The sequence below is a fragment of the Mauremys reevesii genome, linkage group 1 (genome assembly GCF_016161935.1).
Source record: "Mauremys reevesii isolate NIE-2019 linkage group 1, ASM1616193v1, whole genome shotgun sequence".
Taxonomy (NCBI): Eukaryota; Metazoa; Chordata; order Testudines; family Geoemydidae; genus Mauremys; species Mauremys reevesii.
Window position 1 is genome coordinate 112,770,605 of NC_052623.1, and position 23,985 is coordinate 112,794,589.

The 23,985-nt window shown below is 41.4% G+C and overlaps 1 long non-coding RNA gene across 1 annotated transcript; it reads right to left on the reverse strand.

The window, feature by feature from the left end:
* Nucleotides 1-18,945: 18,945 nt before the first annotated feature.
* Nucleotides 18,946-23,490, reverse strand: LOC120395973. Its single transcript, XR_005592905.1, has 3 exons — nucleotides 23,356-23,490; nucleotides 21,118-21,161; nucleotides 18,946-19,065 (listed from the first exon to the last, which is right to left on the reverse strand). It is a non-coding gene; the product is annotated as an uncharacterized LOC120395973 (long non-coding RNA).
* Nucleotides 23,491-23,985: the final 495 nt, after the last annotated feature.

Below are 23,985 nucleotides of genomic sequence, written 5' to 3' on the forward strand. Positions count from 1 at the left end.
CATTGAAGTCACTGGCAAAACTCCCACTGACTTCACTAGGGCCAGGATTTTACCTATTAGCTTTCCACCTCTGTTTGTTGAAGACATAAATGAAACTAGGTGTGGTTGTCTCTCAGCATAGATTCTAGTGTTTGGCATTTGTTCTTCATATTTCACTATACACACCTCAGATGCAGATGAAAGGATATGGGTAATCTGCAGCTTTCTGAGACCTAAAACAAAGGTTACCCCAAAAAGACTGAAAAATACCCTGCAAGATACTGAGGAATTCCCACTAATCACATCCCTGTGGGAATAAATGACACAAGAGAGGAAAGATTCAGCTGAATTAGTGATGACTTCATGGTCCCAAGAAGAGACACAAAGCAGGTTTTACAGAGATTATTTTCTTGGACTACCTTTGGGTCCAAGCATGAATGTCTGGGTCAATCCAAGCATATTGATTTACCAAATTTTAAACAACGATTAAAATGCCCATTCCAGAAGCTCTAGGAATCCTAACAACTAATTAAACCATGATGTCCACACTGCAGCATCACATACTCATTACAGATAGCATGTTAATTCAGCCTAAACAGCAGCATTAAATAATCATATATAGGTAGCACATTAACTCAGCTAGCCAATAAATGAAAGCAGCAGCAAAGCCCCCTCCCCCTGCAAGAATGTACCTCAACAACCTTTCCCAAAACCCTGTCAAATTAATGGCTTTTTCAGTGTGCCATTTAATGTCATACAGTTTCTGCCATGACACATCATTAAAATATCTTACTAAATACAGAACGTGAAAACCACAGAACATATCCCACAAGGAAATCTGTCCTATATATTTGGGCAAAAATGAAGAGAGGGGTGCTTTCACTTAAATAATTTGGGATGTATTTCCAGCAATCAAAAATAAGATGTCAAATGGAATTCATTTACATCAAAAGATGAACGGTAAGAAAGGCACTATTAATATACTAACATAACTATACAAAAACACAAGCGTAGGAAATAAGCAAGGAGAGCTACATTGCTACTGAAAATTGGAGAGTGAAACTTCCTAGCTGTTACTTACTCCTGCTGGTATACATTTCATAACTGGAATGTCAGTACAGGTGAGTAGAAATCTGCTCTCTCTAGGAGTATATAGAAAAGGATGAGAAAGGAGAAGGAGGTATTGTGGAATAGATTTTCTGCTGAGCCAGGGCTTAGCTTACTATTTTGTGGGTGCAAGTACATTTTCCAAATGTATCAGCACACAATGAATTGTGGGTGTAGATCTGATTACTTGCCCCTTGCTGATTGCAAATGCACGACACAAGTAATCAGGCTTGTGCCCATAACTGAATTGTGGATGCATAACGTGGGTGCAAACTTCATCTGCAAAGAGAGAAATAACCTCACCAAAACTAGTGCCTTACATCCAAAGCATTCGCAGGGCTACTGCAATATCATCTGAGGAGGAAAAGCGTGATGAGAAAGCATTTGGGGAATGAGAGCAGAAATGAAAAACAAAGACATACCACTGGGCATCTGCTACAAACTATCAGGTCAGGAGCTATAGTACGAATGAAAAATTCATGGCTCCACTCTCAAAATGCTTGAAACTAGACTGGTACTGACTTTCCAGGGCCACTCTTCCGATCCAGATATTTAGGGGTCCTGTCATGAGCCTGGTGCATGGCTGCAGAGAGGAGTTCAGGAGATGTAAGGAGCCCTTTTTACTCCCTTGTGTAGGTTACCTGCCTTGTCAACCCCTGCATGGGAGGAGAGAGCAGGTGCTGTCAGGCTGCAGCTCTCCCTCCCATGTAAGTGGGCAAAGAGTGGATGGAGCTCTGGCCCCACCCCCATGCACCCAGCAACGCAGCTGAGCCAGTGCAGAAGGAAAAGTGAGCTGTACTAGAAAAAGGGCTAACACAGGGGATACTGGAGGCTTCTCAACAACTAAAACAGTCTGGGATAGAGAGTTCTCTGCAGGGAAACCCTAGGAACAGAATGGCTAGAAAGGAAGCTTCAGCTGAGTTTGTATTTTTGTTATTTGAGTTAGCAGTAAAGCCAGCCTAAGGAGGGTAAGCTTGAGCTAAGTACAGTGGTCCAGATCTTTGGTCCTGCTCTGACTACTCTGTGCCCCTCCAGAAGCACCAAGCAAGCAACTGTACAGCTGCCAGATCCATCTCCCTGAGGTTTCCCCTTCCAAGGGAGTCTCTAGGTGGTGTAGCTGCAACAGTGAACACACATCTGCTCTCGAGCCAGGCACACAGTACAGGGATGTGACTTGGGTGTCCTAGAGCCCTGGTAATTCCCAGCTGCCAGAACGTCCTTTCAGATCTGTTGTCTTTGGCCTTACTCTTAGAGGATCTGGACCAGTAGGTCAAAGAAGGGTGGGAAGACTGTCTATTTAGAAATGGTACAAGAAGCAGGATTTCTGGTCACCTTTTGTACAAAGTGAGGATACTGAAGAAGCTTTAAAACAAATGATGCAACACTGATAGCAGCAGCAGCAAGCCTTGCTGCAATTTATAAAGGAGAGTGTTTACTGGACAATTTTTAACTAGAAATGTAATTAATCAAAGGGTGATACTAATAAAAGATTTTTCAAACAATGTCTTTCAAATTTTAGGAGAGTCCTAATACTCTGAGTTGGCATCATGGAAATAAAACAAACTTCTACACACAAAAAAATCGTATCTCTAAACACTTGGGACCCTCCAGGGCTAAAAGCATGCATTCTTCTCTGGGACTCTGGGAACTACCTGTTATCACTGGTGGAGATATGCATGTACAATGCTTATTTTCTATGTCAGGGGTAGCCAACAGGTGGACCGCAGGCCAAATCCAGATCACCAGACATTTTTTAATGGACCTCAAAATCTTTTTATTTACTAATTATTATCATTATTGTTATTTTTTTAATTATTTTCTCTGGCTCTTGACTTTACCTTGACCAAGAAATTTGGACCTTGACAAAAATAATTGACTACCCCCTATTGGGAAGCCAGTTCAAAATTGCTCAGTTTAAACTAGGCCCCTGGTGGGCACAACGATATGTAAATAGGAGTCTGAGTGTGTATGTCATGCTGTCTCGCTCTCTTTATTCCTTATTCATACAAAAATGTTGTTCACCTCAATGGTTATTTCCTCTGAGTGAGGAGGATCAGGCCTGTTTTTGACAGCGATACTGATACAAAAACGCCACATCAGGCGGGTCTACAAACACAGATCTGCAGCCTTCAGAAAGCAGGATTTTATATAATGTAGAGGTAACGTAAATGTTGCAAGTTAGATATGTGGCTATTGAACAGCATTGAATTTAGGTCTCCGGGCCAGATCTTGGCCCCTGCATGCTGCCTGAATAAACAAACTCTGTGCAGAACAGCTACATTGGGGATTGAGAAACAGAAGCCTTAGTCCAACCTAAGGACTATAGTAGCATCTTCAGCCATCTGTACATACCTACATGTGTGTTTTGGCCAGTTACCTCCACAGCTGGTGACCTTCTGGCAATATACCTGTTGCTCCTTAAAAAAAAAGAAAAAAGAAAAAACTCTGTGAATCCAGTGTGGCAGCTGCTACATAGATGTGCTCCATGGTAGGCATGATTTGTATGTAAGCAGTTTTCCTGCTCCACCTCTGTCATTATGTCTCTGGGCTGAATATACAGGATGGAAAAACTGAAAAATGTTGCTTTCAAAAAATTTGGGTGGATATAGTTTTAAACAGATAAATTCAACATCTGCCCTTGTTTGCATTTATGTGACTTATTGACTTCACATATCCAAGGTAAACATTTAATCTAAAATTACTTTATTAGTCATTTGTGCTCATTTTTATTTTCTGTACTTTGTAAGATATTTTAAAAAATCGTAAGGTAATACATTGGAGATCACTTCCACGTTAGATAAAACCTGTTCAACATGAGAATCTTTATGAGCTTCCAAGGATTTTCAGTGCATGTTCACATCCTGCCAGAAAGGCTAGCCTACCCTGCTTCACTTTCAGATGCAGAGGTCAAGACAGCCACCACCTTGGGGGAGTGGAAAAGGGGTGAGGGAGAGAGGAGGTGAGGATCGAGAATAGTAAAGATTTTGAGCAGCATTCTTTTCTCTCTTCGTTGGGTGATCCAAATTATCCATTTTTGTTTTCCTGGGGGGCTCACAGACTTCTGACTTTAGGAGGACTTCAAGAAGTCACAATGAAATGAGCTTTATTATTTCTTTCCTTGGCCATGTTCCAAATAAGTATCACAGCTTCAGTGTGAGTAAACCCAGTATCCTTGTATCTACTAGCATTTTTTTCTGAAGCAATTTCACCATATTTAAATCACACATCACGGACAGGATAAGGTGAATTGCTTATACATTTGCATCTAGATTTAGGCCAACATTTTTAAATGTGAGTACCTGAATTTAGGCACCTAAATCCATTTTTAAACACCTAAATAAACAACAGCTTGGTTTTCAGAGATGCTAAGTACCCACAGCTCCTATAGAAATCAATGGAAGTTTGCATGTAAGGAACTGGACCTATAGTACAATAAACTTCTCTGGAATTGATTGATTGATTCCTGGAGGAATCTTTTCCTTAATTCCAAATGTACTCAAACATATCCTACATGAGTATATACTCACTGTACATAGGCCCATTCACACAGGTGTTCCACACATAGAAGTCAATACGAGTTTTGCTGGTGGAAGGACTGCAGGATCAGTCCTGTTATTCTAGAGCAAAAGGCACCATATGATCTGTTTTAGATTTTGAAAAGTATTTCCTGTGTTTTATATTTCATGTTATTTCCAGTCATTTGACTGGACGTGATTTATGTTTCTGTCTACATCTCAGGGAAAAGTCGGAGCTGGTATCAGTAGTGGTAGGTCCATTGAAGCCAGGTCTGAATTCCACCCAATATAATTTTAAATATACACATTAAACTGCTCATTTGTACTCAGAGGACATCTTTAGAGCTCAGAGAATGTCTTTTAGGATTTGTTAGAAATGCAGTTATAGTGATCATCTATTTTACTTCAGGAAAGAAGTAAAATTTTACACTGCAATGGCAATACAACTGTGATTTCTGCCACTTCTTGGTTCAGTGGACAATTTCAGTGTTGATGCAGATACACGTTAAAGCCTCCTTTAATATTGGAATGCAGCAACTACATTCAGTAAAGTGACTTTCATGTGGAAAAAGCATTCAGTTATGGATCTGTTCCAGAACCGCTACAGTGAAATGGAGTTCTGCCTTTTACGTTGCTAAGAATAGGATTGGGCCCTAAGTCAATGTGCTATCTGGCTACATTTTAGATGAACCTGTTTAACATGAAAAGAAGACCTGAATGAAACAAATAGTATTTGTTCTGTGAATCTGTTCTGAATCAATATTTGGAATTCATATAAATCCAGACCTAGTTAATTCACTGATACCAGGAATTCCTGACTCCCAATACTGGGCATCTCTGCAAAAATGTATTAGCATATATCATCAGGAAATCAGAACTTACTGGTCCCAAAGAATTAAGTCCTGTTGATTTTAACAGCTCTGCCATTTCAAACCAGCTGAGGATCAGGCCCTGTGTTTTCAATTTTCCTGCTTTTTCTTTAGAAAAAAATGTGCAGAACTCATAACATTCCATAACTTCTCACATCAAATGAAATGTTAAAACATGGGGAAATATACTACTAGGTATCTTCCCTCTTCAATAAAACATCCAATATATAAAAGTAACTATGTTCCACACAGAGCATTTCCTAACAAAGAAGTTCTACCGTACCTATGTAGTAACAGACATCCCATGTGAGAGAGAATATCATGGTGAGATTCAATTTGCATTGAACAGCAGCATAAATAAGTCTGTAACACCCACATAACTTGTTACACTAAAATTCAAAATATTGCTACAATGGGTCCATGTTTATGTCCTCTACGTGCTTTCAGAACACTTTGGAAACTGCATCGTTCTTGGAGTTTTTAGTATGCAGGTGAGTATATAGAAATAATCTGTCTAGGAGGCACATGCCTCCGAGGTGTAAGTGGCAAGTGTTAATTCTCACATACAACAAAGGGTTAAAGTAAACCAAACATCCTAAATAACCAGACTGTGCCTGGCAAAGGACATGCAAAGAACGTATGTGAGCTTCACAAGAAAATAGGGCAAAACATTCCCTATATTCCCTTAAATAAGGAAAACTAAAGGCCATATTCTGCCTTCCTTACTCAGCATTGAAATCAGTGAAGCTATTTGCAGACTAACTCCACCAGAGAGGTCCTTTGGGGCCATCTGCCTGTCCCAAGTCAGGGTAAAGGAGGAGGGTTGGGCGTGGGGCTAGCAACTCCACCCCGTAAAAATCAGCTTGCTACAGAAACGCCAACAATAGAGTTAACAGAGACTTTTCGCCTGGAAAAAGAAGGGTCTTCAACTCGAAGACGCATGACGCTGGGTGGTGAAAGCCACGAGGAAGCCACTAAGCCGATCACCCTTCTTACAACCAGGAGGATTACCATCGGCACATGGAATGTGAGGACCATGTACGAGTCAGGAAAGACGGTGCAGGTTGCAGCAGAGATGAGGAGCAACAACCTGACCCTACTAGGCATTAGCGAGACAAGATGGACGCAAGCTGGACAGAGACGACTGTTGACAGGAGAGCTGTTGCTGTATTCAGGACATGAAGAGAGCGACGCACCCCACACACAGGGAGTAGGCTTCATGATGTCCAAACAGGCACAGAGAGCACTGATTGGTTGGGAGGCACATGGTCCCAGGATCATCACAGCATCCTTCACAACTAAAATGAAGAGGATTAAGATGAATGTTGTTCAGTGCTACGCTCCAACCAATGACAGTGAAGAGGAGGACAAAGACTACTTTTACAACAGACTCCAGAAAATATTAGAGACTCTCCCAGACAAAGACATTACCATCCTTATGGGAGACTTTAATGCCAAAATTGGACCTGATAACACAGGATACGAACAAGTCATGGGGACCCACGCTCTGGGAGAGATGAGTGAGAATGGAGAGAGATTTGTGGATCTGTGTGCACTTAACAACCTGGTCATAGGAGGCAGCATCTTTCCTCACAAGCAGATCCACAAGAGTACCTGGGTATCGCCAGCAGGCATGACAGAAAACCAGATCGACCATGTCTGCATTAGCAAGAAGTTCAGAAGATCCTTGCAGGACGTTAGAGTTAGAAGAGGAGCAGACGTGGCGTCCGACCATCACTTAGTGGTGGCCAGATTGAAGCTGAAGCTGAAGAAGAACTGGATAGACGCGTCAGACAGAAGAGCGAAGTACAACGTCAACCTTCTGAAGGACCATAAGACCAAGGAAGATTTTGGATTGACGCTGAAGAATAAGTTTTCAGTACTACAGGATCGGTCTGAGGAAGAGGAAGACAGTGTACTCAACAGATGGCAGAAAGTGAGAGACACGCTTAGGTCAGCATGCCAGGAAGTGCTTGGAATTAAGAAACATCAGCAGAAAGAGTGGATCACAGCAGAGTCCTTGACTAAGATAGAAGACAGAAAGAAGAAGAAGGCAGCAGTCAACAACAGCAGGACTAGAGCAGCAAAGGCCAAAGCTCAAAAAGAGTATGCTGAAGCCCACAGAGCAGTGAAGAGGAATATTAGGAAGGATAAGAGAGATTATGTGGATGGACTGGCTGCAGAAGCAGAGCAGGCAGCATACAGCGGTAACATGAAACAGCTGTACGATACTACCAAGCGACTGTCTGGAAAGTTCAGCAAGCCAGAACGTCCCGTTAAAGACAAGCAGGGAAAGTCTATAACAGGAATAGAACAACAGATGAAGAGATGGGCGGAGCACTTTGAGGAACTCCTGAACAGACCAGCACCACCAAATCCACCAGACATTGACCCAGCCAACGAGGAGCTCCCAATCAATTGCGATAAACCAAGCAGAGCCGAGATCAGAAAAGCCATCACCATGATGAAGAACAGTAAGGCGGCTGGACCTGACGACATCCCAGCAGAGGCCTTGAAAGCAGACCTGGATACTTCAGTGGAAATGCTGTACCCCCTCTTTGAGAAGATATGGGAAGAAGAAGTGATTCCGGCTGACTGGAAAGAGGGATATCTCATCAAAATCCCCAAGAAAGGAGACCTCAGCAACTGTGCCAACTATAGAGGAATCACACTCCTGTCGGTGCCAGGGAAGGTCTTCAACCGAGTCCTCTTAGAGAGAATGAAGGATGCCGTCGATCCACAGCTATGAGATGAACAGGCAGGTTTCTGGCAGAACAGATCATGCACGGACCAGATAGCAACGCTCCGCATCATAGTCGAGCAGTCTATGGAGTGGAACTCCTCGTTGTACATCAACTTTGTTGACTATGAGAAAGCGTTCAATAGTGTGGATCGAGAGACCCTCTGGAAGCTCCTTCGGCACTATGGCATCCCAGCAAAGGTGGTCAACCTGATCAAGAATTCATACGACGGCATACACTGTAGAGTGATCCATGGAGGGCAGCTCACAAACAGCTTCCAGGTGCGAACCGGAGTCAGACAAGGATGCTTGTTGTCACCACTTCTCTTTCTTCTCGTCATTGATTGGATTATGAAGACATCCACTTACGAGCGTAGGAACGGAATCCAGTGGACGTTGTGGACCCAGCTTGATGACCTGGACTTTGCCGACGACCTTGCACTCCTTTCACACAGTAAACAGCAGATGCAAGAGAAGACCAACGTAGTGGCAGCCACGTCATCACAGGTTGGCCTCAACATCCACAAGGACAAGACCAAGATCCTTAGGATCAATTCCATCAGCAACGACCCAGTCACACTGAATGGACGCCCCCTGGAAGAAGTACAGTCCTTCACCTACCTAGGTAGCATCATCGACCAGCAGGGTGGCACAGACGCAGACATCAAAGTAAGGATTGGTAAGGCAAGAGCAGCCTTCTTACAGCTCAAGAACATCTGGAGCTCCAGAGAGCTGTCTTTGGCAATAAAGATTCGACTGTTCAACTCCAACGTGAAATCAGTCCTACTGTATGGAGCTGAAACCTGGAGGACAACCAAAACAACCACCAGGAAGATCCAGACCTTCATTAATAGCTGCCTCAGAAGGATTCTCCAGATCCGCTGGCCAGACACCATCAGTAACATCCACCTCTTGGAGAGGACCCGTCAACTCCCAGCAGAGGAAGAAATTAGAAGGAGAAGGTGGGGCTGGATAGGACATACACTACGCAAGCAGCCAACCAACATCACCAGACAGGCACTGCGGTGGAACCCCCAAGGCAAGCGGAAAAGAGGCCGCCCAAGAAATACCTGGCGACGCGACCTTCAGGTTGATAGCAAAAAAATGGGCTATACCTGGAACCAGCTAGAGCGAATGGCCCAGGATAGAAGACTCTGGAGATCTGTGGTTGGTGGCCCATACCCCGGTTGGGGTGACGGGCATGAATGATGATGAATGATTTGCAGACTAAGGTGCTACTCAACTCAAGTGTGGCAGAATCTGACCCTAGATTAGTGTGTATGTCCGTGAGAATACAATTTATATTTGTAAATGTTCTCTATGCATAAGGGAGTTGCTTGGTATCTGTTATAATCCACAAGACCTGAGAGTTTGTCACTTTATCATGAATACCTGTTTGTATTGCCAATTTGGTAAATTATAAAGAAAGGGTTAGCTCTAGAAAGAATAGAATCCTAGAATCTTAGAACTGGTAGGGACCTCAAGAGGTCATCTAGTTCAGTCTCCTGCACTCGTGGCAGGACTAAGTATTATCTAGACCATCCCTGACAGGTGTTTTCCTAACCTGCTCTTAAAAATCATCAAGGATGGAGATTCCACAACCTCCCTAGGCAATTTATTCCTATGCTTAACCACCCTGACAGTTAGGATTTTTTTCCTAATGTCCAGCCTAAACCTCCCTTGCTGCAATTTAAGCCCATTGCTTCTTGTCCTATAGTCAGAGGTTAAGAAAAACAATTTTTCTTCCTCCTCCTTGTAACAACCTTTTACATACTTGAAAACTGTTATCATGAATATCCCCTCTCAGTCTTCTCTTTTCCAGACTAAACAAGCCAACTTTTTTCAATCTTCCCTCATAGGTCATGTTTTCTAGACCTTTGCCATTTTTGTTGCTTTTCTCTGGACTCTCTCCCATTTGTCCACATCCTTCCTGAAATGTGGCACCCAGAACTGGACACAATACTCCACTTGAGGCCTAATTAGCATGGAATAGAGCAAAAGAATTACTTCTCGTGTCTTGCTTACAACACTCCTGCTAATGCATCCCAAAAGAATGTTTGCTTTTTTTGCAACAGCGTTATGCTGTTGACTCATATTTAGCTTGTGGTCCACTATGACCCCCAAATCCCTTTCCACAGTACTCCTTCCTAGGCAGTCATTTCCCATTTTGTATGTGTGCAACTGATTGTTCCTTTCTAAGTGGAGTACTTTGCATTTGTCCTTATTGAATTTCATCCTATTTACTTCAGACCATTTCTCTAGTTTGTCCAGATCATTTTGAATTTTAATCCTACCCTCCAAAGCACTTGCAACCCCTCCCAGCTTGGCATCGTCCACAGACTTTATAAGTGTACTCACTATGCCATTATCTAAATCATTGGTGAAGATATTGAACAAAACTGGACCCAGAACTGATCCCTGCAGGACCCCACTCATTATGCCCTTCCAGCATGACTGTGAACCAATGATAACTAGTCTCTGGGAATGTTTTCCAACCAGTTTTGCACCCACTTATAGTAGCTCCATCTAGGTTGCATTTCCCTAGTTTATTTATGAGAAGGTCATGCGAGACAGTATCTAAAGCTTTACTAAAGTCAAGATATATAAAGTCGCTTCTCAGCCTTTGTGGGCTAAGATCAAGTGTAGACTGGAGGTTCATTCACAGGGCCCGGCTTAACTGTGTCCCACTGAACAGAGCCGTCCGCCACAGGAATCGGGATAAGCGATGCAGGAAGTGCGGCTATACCAACGAGATGCTATCCAATGTCCTGTGCAGCTGCAAGCCCCATTTGAGGGCTTGGTAGCTGCGACACAACACCATCCAAGATTGCCTGGCAGAACCAACCTACCACCCATGGAGAAGGTTGCCGTAAACTCCGCCATCTCTGGAACTGAGAACCAACTGCGACCAGACATTGTCATCACCAATGAGGACCAGAAGAAGTGCCGTTCGAGAACAGGACCCCAGCCTTCCATGATGCCCAAGCTCAAAAGGTAGAGGAATACGCCCCTCTGGCCGACACCTTGAGAGCAAAGGGTTACCAGGCCCAGACACATGCACTGATCATCGGAGCCTTAGGCGCATGGGAGCCCAGTAATGAGCGAGTGCTGAGAGAATGCGGAATCGGTCAGTGCTACACTTGGCTGATGTGGCAACTCATGGTGTCGGACACCATCGGGTAGTCAAGGGACATCTACATAGAACACATCAGCGAACATCAGCAATACCAGGAGGGATGATCTGGAGTGCCGTTAAGAAGCGCAGTCAGGAAAGCAACTGAAATACTTTCCTCATGGATTGTATTTTCTAAATGGACAATCTACCCTAATTCTCAATTACTGAGGGACAATCTCCACTCATTGATATATTTTGCTTTCCACAACCAAATCTCTGTACTACTTCTCATCAGTGATGTACCTAAATACTTGAATTCTAATATCTAAACTGTATTCTTAAATTTATTCTCCTAAATTTGGGTTATTGCTGATTATGTACTCTATGTATCATATGGCTTTTAAAAACAAACTTTGTATTTGTGGATAATCTAAGCACTATACCCAGATGTACAGACTCTCTTTTCTCAACCTATCTATTATATTTTTTTTCTTTTAACATTAGCTTTAATACAATTTTAAATATGTTCTTATCAGTTTAATTACTGAGGCAGAAACTGCACCTTCTAGGAGACTCAACTTGCTATCCTGAAGAAGGCTACTGCTTTGAAGATGGATTCTGCTGCTGCTGCTTCAAAAAAAGATCTGCATGCTGCTTCAGAGACTCCAGAACAGACTGAGAAGACAATCTCTCCCTTGGTGATCCCACAGAAACCTTTAACTGCCGCTTGAACCGCTGCTGCTCCACAGAATGCCCATCAGGAAACAGCCTCTGATAAGACCCTCAGTGCTTACAGGACTTTCCAGATGAGTAGCCTCAATGGAAAAACCAGCGCTTCCAGGACATCACTGCCAGGACAAACATAGTCTCCCCAGCTCTTCAGGCAAAGGATGATACAAGGAGAAATTCTTCCACCTCCTCTAATGCCCAGGATCCTGACGCTGGTTGTTGTCCTGCTGTACAAGACGGTACCTCAGCCGGCGGGACCAGCCTCTCCTCAGAAACTGCCCAGTGGGACCTCAACACCTCACTAGATGCTTGCCTCACTAGATGAAGTTCTGAGATTCCAAATATCCTTGATTTAGTGATCAATCAAGGTTAGGCTCGTTGTTGTTCAGAGTGGTGCTTATGTAATTGGGGATACTGTGATCACTGTTAAAAAAGAAACTCTACTGGGAAGAAAAACTCACATGCAACATCAATATCCATTTATACAAAATGCCTCTGGGGCATCTTGGAAACAATAAGTTATATATTAATAGAACTTTTTCCCTACTAAATCATATTGCTACAGTTAAAAGAAAGATCCTCCCTTATATCTCTAAAAGGGAACCTCAGTTTTAGTGGTATGCATTCAGCTAATATATTTAATATCACTAACTTATTAACTTAATCGCTTTGCCATATCAAACACAGACATTAAATAGAATTATGCAACAGCTGTCTGTTCATGCTAATCAAACCATGGAAAACAGCCAGTATCAAATTATTCCTTGTAGACAATTCGTGGCTGCTTTAGATTTTTCCAAAAGTTAAACATGCAGCATGTGTATTTGTCTACACTTGCTGAGGCTTTATGGTGACCCTTCTAACATGCAGGCTTCTAGAGAGGACACTGTCTTTTTTTGCTGTTACAGAAAAAGCAACTGCAAAAATGTTCTTATAAAATGAATATTTGTATGGAAAGTCTGAACAACAGATTTTGGCAGTTTGTTTATCTGGGTAAACTTATTACCTCAGGTCTGATTCCCAGAAGTGTTGAGCACCAGCAGCTTTCGTGGACTTCAGATGGAGTTTAAACGTTCAGCACTTCTGGAAATCAGTCCCTTAATGGAAACAAAGACTTTGGGCCAGATTCTTCCTTTAGATGTACTTGTATGGGTTCTATCAATTTTACCCTTTCACAGGGCCCCATCCAGACTGAATTTGCCTCTGCAGCACAGAACCCATGGAAATAATGGTGCTATCTCATCTACACCTGTGAACAAACCCACAAAAGAGAAAAGGCATGTAGACTATATTGAAGGTTAACACTCCATAATTCCCAACTCATCATCCCCACACATACAATAAATTTGTGGGATTCATGGAGTATCATGGCTGTTTGGTCAAGTGCATGTCTAAAGGTCTGAGGGGACATTTATATGCAGCCCAAGCCTTCCATAACCCCCTTTCACTCATGACAGCACAGCTCCTTTTAGAGGGGCTGTTCCCAGCTGTCTTCCCCTCCACAAACCCACAAAGTAAGGGTTCAGTGATAGGGAAGGGACAGTTGGGGCTTTTGGACACCAAGGAAGTATCAGAAGGCAGTTTGGATTTTCTGGCACCCAGGAAATGGTTAAACCTTTTGGTTCTTGTTTGTATCTCTGCATTCCCTCCCCCTTACTGTGGTGCCAAGATTTTGTGCAGTGTCACATGACATTTCTTGCCAGTGAGAACAGTCAGCTGATTTCCCCTTCAGGATGCCCCCTGAACAGTGGGAAGAATGTGGTGGGTAGAAGGAAGATGCCTATCCCTCATGCCTTGCAAAGGCAGGGAGTTGGAGCGGTAGCTTGTAAGTGGAGGGAGCTGAGGTGACTTGGGACTCTGGAGAAGCTAATAGGAACCAGAGCCAGTTAATGGCAAAGGGAAACCAAGGGTTTTGGGGTTTTTTTGGAGGATGGTAGAAGACTCTCCTCCATCCTAGCCCCTCCTTCCCATTACTATATCTGTCCCATCCTAGTAGTCTAGTGGTACCCCAGACTGTCACAGTCCTCTCTGTTCTTGTTCTTCCTCAGCCTCTGACTCCTCCACCCTTCCCTGGCTCCTCTCTGCTTCCGTTTGGCCCTTGCCGCTGTTCCTTTCCCTCTGTGTTTGATTCAGGATTTTCCTGATCCTCCTTCCTACAGCAGGCAGCTCCATGTTGCCAGGGTGCCATCAGGAGGAGCATTGAAAACACAGGTGAGACACCTTGTTCTTCGTGCAGCACACAGCATGACAGTAACTGCAGTAAACAACTAACAGAGGGAATACATGAGGAGAGGAGCAAATGTGTGACTGGCATTCCTAATGCATGACACTTGGTAGGTCTATTTTTATAGGCAGGGTCAAAGGTGACTTGAAATTTTGGGATGTATTTGCACTCGTTTCACAATGTAACTACCCTTGATAGCACCATCTTCCCCACTGAACTGCTACTCCAATATCTATCTTAGCATTCAACAAGGTGAATAAGCATAGTTAATGGGTGAGTCTGTTAAAAGGATCAGCAGAAAAATAGTTTTTAAAATGCCATTTAAATTGTCACTATTAGATGTTAGAGTCAACACCTCATTGAGATGAGTGGGGCAATTTACACCTCTGTTGGAGCTTGTTCTATCAGGTTCTTTCTCTGCAAATACTGCATTGGTTTACAGTCCGTTCACTTTTGGAAGATTATTTTAAGCTACGATAAGGACTAAAACTTTGTTGCATAAAATGTTAGATTATGCCACACAATTCTGTGGTGAGGTGGATTCACTTGGAAATCTTGCAGACAAAATCATGGAGCTCTGTTTTTTGGGTGGTTTGTAAAAGGAAGCTAGATTTTTTTGTTCAAACTTTATCAAGTGTGTTTTTTTTTAAATTACTGTTCCTAACACAACAAATTAGGTTTGAAAAACATACTGGATTTTTAGTAGAGAGCCTTAAAATCAATAAGCAAAAAGCCTTAATAACGTCTTCAACCCTTGTTTTCATCCTGGCATGAAATGGGCTCATTACAAGTACACATTAGTTTGTTCTCTATGAACAGCAAGTGAACATCAACACAACTGGGGAATTTGCAAAACTGTTCCATTTAATGCAATATAAAACAAGAGGTTTAGGAAGATGCTACATTAACATGTGGGAGATGTGATGAGGAAAAAGCAGATTTCTTTGTAAGAACAAGGAGGATATTTGAATTTGTAATTAGGCTTTGAAAAAAAATGTCACATATTGCAGTTTTCAAAAACCTCAAGGCTCTTAATTTGGTAATATAGTTCATGCACTCCAATTTTCCATATAATTTAAGCATACTGAATATTTGGTTTCACACTTTAGGTTTGTCTGTTTTTCTGACAAACAAATTTAACTGCACAGTTGTTATGAGAAACTTAATCACTTTTTTCAGCATTTCACAGACATAAGGTGGAGCCACCTTTTTATAATGTTGTAACATATAAGGAACCCCAGAATGTATCTATTTTTCCTAGCCAAAAAAAATAAGTCTTTTATCATCACAAAGGGCAAATCCTGGCCCTTTCCCACCTATGGACATGCCCATGGAAGGCCCCAAAGCCCTTGCAGGAAACTAGACTTTGGCGCATCCAGGACTTTTCCCCCTCCCCAGCATGTCACAGAGTTCCACAGTGGCTCTTTGTATTGGAATGTGTAAGTGACAACAACTGTGGGCTCAGGGCATGACAGGGCTAGCAAGTCAATTCATTCTGAGGGTCCACTTGTCTGCAACTCTGCCTACAGCAAAGGGTATGTAGCAAAGCCGTACCAACTACTACTCTCCATTCCCTATTCCCTGTACCAGTGGTGCTGGAACTAGGAGTGCTGAGGGTGCTGCTGCACAACCTGGTTTGAAGTATTAATAACAAACACCAAATACATGGTTTCCATGTTTTCCATTATCAGCACCCCCACTACAAAAATTGTTCCAGCCCCCCTGCCCTGTCATAGTGGGCACAGCCCAGCTATCTAAACATCCTGACTGGATGAGGCTGAGGATTCTGATTCTCTGGCCCACAGTATAGGTCCACTTCATGCAACAGAACTGGAATGAAATGGCACAGTTTGCTCTATGTCTTTTAAAGAGTGTTGGACCATCTTGTGCTTGCAGGGCCATATCGTACTCATATTGTTCCACCAGCAGAAAGTGTGAGGGATCTAGAAGAGTCTGACCTAAAAAGTGCAGAAAGATTAATCTTCCTCTTTTTACTCAGGCTCCCTGGAAGCCCCTCCATAGAGGCTCCCTGGGGCTCAGGTTCTTTGACAGGGAAAGGAGAAGGAGGCAATGAATCTGATAGAACAGCCATTGTCTGTGCTGTCCAAACCCACAAGTCTTTTGTGTGTAATGTAATGATGACCAGGTCTTAATTTACCCAGATTCCTCCACTGTAGGTATGAATTTCATCCCCCTTAGGGACCAACAGACTAGTCTCTGACAGAGCAGCTCTTAGCTACACTTTCAGAGAGCTAGAGGGGGCCAGCATGAAGTAATGAGACCTCTATGAAGATAGCTCTGGACCTCCACAGATCCCTCAGCTTCCACACAGATTTCAGGGTTCTACTCCCTCATCCTCCGATGGAAGAATCCCAGGGAAATTCACAAAGTACAAATATAGAAATCCTCAGCTCTTGTGCAGAAGGGAGTAAGGGGCATGATCTGGCTCTTCATTACACTGGTACAAATCTCAAGTAATCCCACAAATTTCAATGGAGTCACTCCAGATTAACATTGCTACGACTGAAAACAGAATTTGAATCATAGTATTTGGGGGGTGGCGGAGTGGTGTTCTGATCATTTAAAATTGTTGCACTGCTATCATTTCAACAAGAAATGCTTTAGCCAATTCAATTCACATAAAGTCTGAGCAGCGTTTTGATCAATTAAGAGATCTGACTGTATACAGAGATTTGGTTTTTGCATGCTGTCTTGGTTAGGAAGAAATCTAGTAAAATTATGTATAAAAACATTTTTGAAGCAAATACTACATTAGTTGGGAGCTGTCAGTCATCACATTTTTCAGGACACAATTATGCTGGTGAATTTTACTACTCAGATGGATATTCATATCAGAATACAGCCTGAGAATGTTCAGCTAGTTCTGCTCAAAGGAAACAATGGCGCTTGTAGACATGGTAGGCTACCATTCTAATTGGCAAGCTTCCCGTTACAAATATTCCCTCCTTTGAATATCTCTTGCCATCCAAGCCCTACATGATGCATATAATTTAAGCATTCTTATTAATGAATTTCAAATGAAGAGCAATGTTTACAAGGAAAATTCAAGTAAAGTATGGGCTTTATCCTGTGACATGCTGAGCAAGCACTTCCACAGAAGTCAGTGAGAGTCGAAGGCCTGATCCCTGATCCAAAGCCATTGAAGTCAACATGGGAACTTTAATGCTGACTGCAAAAGGCTATGGATCCAGCCAGGAGAGCACTCAGCGCTTCTCAGGTAGCATTCAGCCACTTGCAGGATTGGGCACTATCTGAACACATAAAGATTAGTGGTCTGTTAAGTATTTTTTCTACACTTAGGGTGTAGTCCTGCAGTTCTTTCCCAGGCAGAACTCCCATTGGATTGGCTAAGAGTTTTGTCTGAGTAAAGGCTATATAGGGCAGGGCCCTAAATTACTGAAAATGAAATGTATATTGTTATATGTTGCTACTATATGTTTTGTACAGTTTGTATATGAAAAAGAAAGTATGATTAAAAGTCGATGAGAGACTGTTTATAAATTTTGATTGCTTCATAATTTTAACTTTGAGCAACATTTTTATCATAATTATAGGCTTTCTTAAAGCGTTTATGCAGATTGTTTTACTCAAAAGGGGTTTATTCCATTTTTGTATAAACTACACTCTTTTATCTCTTCATAAAATCAGTGTGGGAATTTCCAGCACCCAGTGCTCAACTAGACAGGCACAACACAAATAACCGAGGAACTTTCCTTAAATGCAAGAGGTATTCTGTCCCTTCTTCCTCACCTTCCCAGTCCAAGATTAGTAGTAGGCCTAGTAATGATAATAATATTTAGCATGCATATAATCTTGTTGCTCTCAGTGCACTTTAGACCCATTAGTTTGCTAATTCTTGTACACCCCTAAATGGTATCACACCCATTTTACAGGTGGTTCAACTAAGACTCAGAGAGGTTAAGTCTGAGACTTTTCAAAGCCATCTACAGGGATTTAGATGTACAACTTCTGTTAATTTCAATGGGAATTCTGTGTCTAAATCCCTTAGGCATATTTGAAAATCTCAGCGAAAGTGACTTGCCCAAGAGCACCAGGACATTTCCTGATCACTTTACTCATTCAAGTAATTCCGTTGACTTCAGTGACTGTTTTTGTGATGTGAATAGTATTTAGCCTACTGGAAGAATAGGTAGCTGAGCTGGGAACAGAACACCGGAGTCCTATAAAATTATTATTCCTTCTTGGAAAAGCAGCAATAGGATAGTAAGAGCCTTGTAGCAACTGCATCACCATGCTACACAATCCTGGAGCCTTAGTGTAATTACCTGTAGGTTGCTTCTCTAGTACTACAACACTCATCACTGTGAGTGTAACAGGACAAAATATGAACACTCAATTTAGATATAAATAGGCCTCAAGAACACTTAGTGAGGAAAGTGTCATCACACTACTAAGAAATATAAATAAATGAAACATACTTTGATAAATATATAAACTGTTTTACATGTATTTTTGTTTCTTGTGTTTAACAGTCAAAATTAGACCTTTCAAAGCTTTTTTAAACTTTGAAATAAAATGATAATTGTAAAGCTATAGCTTATTCAAACTAATTGATGTAAGACTATTATGATGAAGAGTCTATACATTATATACTCCTCCTCCATCTCTTTGAATGGTAATCACGGGGCCTGATGCTAAACCATTCAAAATGTTCTGTTCACGACAGCTGAATCTTTAGTGAATTCCTCCGACAATTGGACCAGGTTCAGCCATGGGGCCTGATTCACGGCTGTATTTCTTCAGTCCTGCACCAGTGTCAAACCATTTTAAACAATGGACTTATACCAACGTAAGACTGGAATCTAACGTTACAATTATATGCCTATACAATTGTAAAGTGATAGTACCCAATCCTGCAGGCCTTGTTCAAGAAAATTTATAATTATACCTAATAAAAATAATATGATAAAATAATTAATGTATGGTATGGCATGTCCGCTGCTATTAAATTAAATGTGACGGTTGTCACTTTTTACTGACCCTGTTGATTTTAGAACAATCAGGTTTTCTCCTCATTTCTCTTTTCAATGACATGTCATAGCCTCATTCTGATCTCTCTTATAGTGGTGTAAATCAGGAATAATTCCTTTGAAGTCAATGGAATTAAGCTGATACACCAGAGTCAAACTCTATATTTCTATTTCCTTCCTACAGACTGACACAGGCTTCGTCCCCTAAGCTGTAAAAAAACCAGTCTCCTTCATTTCAATTCCCAATGTTATTGTACAGTCATTCACCACATCTATTGTTTATAAAAGTGCCATAATACTTCCAGCTGAAAAACATGCTAATATTAATGCTTGAACTACAGGAATAAATATAAATTGAGTGCTCTGTTTTTCTGGTGACATTGCAGTTACAGAGGGTGCAGATGTATATTTTAAAGCAATTTTAGGATACTCAGACTGTAACTGGGTTTCATTTCTAGACTTTGTAAAACTGCAGCAGTTGATTAAAAAGTACATAACTAGGGTCAATTACACTTGGAAATCTGGGGATTAGAACTACTTCATGCCAGTGTACTGGAAGACATGGAATCATGCTTATATGGAAATGTAATAATATACTTACTTCTGAATAGCAAGAAAATAGTATCAATGGCCATAATAGTTAAAGGATAAAATTATTTCTTTTGGGATGACAATAGCAGTCACTGTCTATCAAAGACTATTTGTATTAAATATTAATATTTTCCCAGAAGAGCTGATCACTTCCTTGAGTGAAAATAATGATCACAGAGGTATAGTTTTACAGTGGCAATGCATTTTGTATACCTTCATTGGATATTGGGAGTATATTATTTTTCTGCATAAGAAAACTAAATAGACAATTCCAGGGCACACATTCTAGTTCCATGGAATAATTTTTGGTCCATTCTGTGTATTTTAACAAGTTTCTGAACAAGCTGTAGCTATAACTGACTTTTAAAGTTGGTTTCTCATGTGTATAAACTTTAATGTAAACATGCAAAAATAAAGCAAATGGATTCACTTAATATTTTGCCAAATACAAAGTTTGTATTTTTATTTATAATGGCATGGACGTAATAATTCTGCATGCTAGACTCCACTGTGAGTTCTGCTATTGACTCCAGTGGCTCAGGATCAGCCCCAAGAGGGCTCTGAGTAGTCTGATATATTCATATTATAGACTCATAGATGTTCATTATCTCTTACATATTTTCCAAAGTCTACATTTTATTATCAGAAATGGAAATGAAGTGCAGGGCAACTTTCAGGTGAATTTCAATTGAATTGGGTCTGCTTCATTGACAGAGGAGTCCATACTCCGATTATGAACAATTGCTCTGAAAGAGCTGTGAGTCCATATTTGCGGTGCAAAGTCAGAATTTTAAAATAATGTACTAAATACAATATACTTACTAAGGAGGGAAAGATTTTCCTTTCCCCCCCCCCCCCGGGGCTTTAAAAAAGTCTGAAGGATAAAGTATATTCCCTTCACCAAGTTTTGTGAGTAGTCAAAATCTTATAATCTAATGTTCCTGGTACAAATTACACTTCTAAAAATGAAGAATTGATAGGTTATACCAGGAGGAAAGCATTGTAATCAAAACATTAATTGATACTAATTTCTATGAGTGATCAAAGCCAAATATGGCATAAAGTTAACAGTAACTATATATTATCAATAATAATTTCATATAAATTACTCTATGAAGTCAGTGTAAAATATTATCATGTAAATGTGCCAATTAAGTGCACAAGGCTATGTATAAAATGATCAGAGTGTGTGTTTAATTTATGGTTAATGAGTAATATAAATAATCCTAAATATACCTGTTTCATTTAATCCACTCATTATGTTGCTTTGTTCAGGAACTCTGAAATGATAAAGTGGGCACAAAGAAAGTGATATTAGCAATATAACATGCTTTTCCCCTTGCTGCATTCTGACCACCTCATGCAATGAACACTTTTGGGTATAAATATTTATGACCTTTTTTAATGTTCAAAGGAAATTTGACAGGGGGTGTCTAAAGCAAAAAAAAATCATATATTGGGAAAGAGACAGACCTTGAAATGACACGTTAAAAAAAATCAGCTCATCATTTGAATATTAGCCGCAGTTAAATTAACTGTAAACGTTATTTTCCTCAGCGTGTTCTTTAATGTAGTGGCCAAGAATTATCCCGATGATTTCCTGGTGTTATGGCACAGTTCCTTAAACACTCCTGGTAACCTATGCACTCTGCATGGCTCAGCCTCACTCAGAATTGTATCTGTTTTATGTGCCCTTCCCCGCCCCACACCCATAACTCGAGTTCTGCCCAGAGGAACTTATGGTTTAACAGTCCCCCAAAACTTCAGCTTTATAAATACCTTTCTTTCTCCTTCCTAATACTTTACAGCTGAACAGCGAAACCGTACTGAAGAAATCGAGCTTTCTATTTTTCAATATATACGGCACTCAGCCCTTGAAATGCGCCATCATATCTGTCTTTAATTTATACCTTGCCAAGAAGCATTCTCATAGTCCACTGTTAAAGAGATGTAGCTATAATTTGGCGGTCAGATTTCTAGTTTAAATAACAAGCATACACGGGAGATTGTCAGTGTCTCCGTGTTGTATAGAGTTTACACACTGGCATCGCTTTTTAAAAACCTATATGTGGGTTAAAACTCAATTTTACAACCCACATTTATATGAGATGTAGGTTTGACATCTGTTTGCCAGAGTGTTTTGCACTTAGCCTGACACCCACTATTAAGTGACAAAATTGTGGCAGGCTGTCAAAGCCAGCTGACTGACAGCTGCTCTGCTTTACAAAACCCATTCAAATATTTGCAGGGTTTGAAGCTTGCCGTAATGTCGTACCCATTCTTTCGGTTATTTAACATGTAAAATATAAGTCAAAGTTTTAAATCTGTCTTCCAAAATGTTTCCATTTTCCATATAAAAAGGAAACGCGTTTGCTGCTGGAAAAGATCCAGTCCCAAACGTATTGCATGTGCATTTTGTTGTGTCCCGGAGTTGCTCGTGTCTGCACCAGACCGATAAAACTGTCATTTATCAGCGTTTCTTAATACTGCAGGTAGTTAGAGTCGGTGTGTTAGGGAAGTGGGAGCAAAAATCCACTTAAAAGCAACGGGGGAAGGGAGTTAAAATATATAGAATTTCAGAAAATGGACCCCCAGATTCTGTTTTATTGCAGGGGGGATTATTTATACATGTACGTGTGCGCGGGGTTTTTAAAAGATCCGTTCCTCTGTGGAGAAATACACTGACCCTTCAGAAAACATGCACGGTATTCCATTGTTTTTCTACCATTCACAATTTAAAAGGGGGTCCTGGGATGATTTGCCTTGGCTAATTCAAGCGCAGCTAAGAAACAATTTACAAATGGCAGCGTTTGTCTATGGATTGATACCGGCCGAACAACGAGCAGTTACGTGTTCTGTGTCTTGGCTCTCAGAGACATACCCAATGATACACATAGAGCACTGATTTCTAGGGAAATCATATTTGCCTTTCCATTTCCAACAAACAAAGACATAACAAATAAAAAGTATTCGTTATTTAAAATAGAAAACGGCTCTTGTTAAAAGATCTGTAATGAATGTAGGTGACTAAAAGGCATATTAGATACAGATAATCTTAGAGCCTCTGGATAAGAATTGCTGCGGGATAGGTTAACCTCAGATGCTTTCTGTAATCTTTACAAGACAAACATGTAGAGCTCTAATCTCACTGCAAGTATAACAAGTAGCCGCTAAAGTTAGGATCCTTTGTTATGAGGACTACATCCATTCCAGAACGTATGGAAGCAAATGGAAAGCATCCATATATAATAATGTTGGCAAGCAGCTGCCTCCAGTGCCCATGCAGGCTGCCCTGGCCTCTCTGATCCCCCTGCAGGGTAGGAGCGGCCACAGCCTCCTTCATGGCTAGCTCAGGCTCAGGTGCTGGCCAAAAATCCCCATTACCCTCCACCCCCTTCCCTACACACACACATATACACCCTCGCCCACCCAGCCACCTAGAGCAGAAAAGAAACGGGTTGCTCTTCGCTTTACCTGGAAATCTTTAGCTGCTTTGTGTCCATTTTAATAACCTCTATCGACTGTCTTTCCTAGAGCAGTTGTCATGTTGATAGGAAAGGGACTGGAGAGGAGTATTACAAAAAGTACATGAAGCAAACTAGCAGCTCTATATAGAAAACAGAAGAGATTAACATGAGCATCACAGATTGCGAAAGGTGCAAACCTTCAGTAAAATCCCTCGGGAAGAGAAGGGGAAACTGACAAGGAGCAAAAACCTTTATCCTCAAGAAACTAAAGGGAGGAAAAGAGCGAGGAATAAGCAGCTCATCCCCCAGATTATATAACCCCAAGGAAGCCATGGAAGGCTCAGTGAGAAATCCAAGTTTATTGGCAACAAAGGAGTGGCAAGGAGGGTCTGGCAGTGTACGAAGTGTTAATTCGGAGATGTGGGGCTATTTAAAGACTACGGGGAAGAAAAGAAGGAAATCTAAGAAGTGATCAAAGACAGGGATGATCGAGGGGGTGGGGAGTGGGGTGAAGGATCCAAATAGAGGTAACTGTGCAGCACAGGTGCCTGGAGCAGCTGAGGCTACCGAAAGGATGCTCTTTGCATACACGAAATATTCCCAGGGAAAGGGGAAGGCTGAGAGAGAGAGAGAAGTG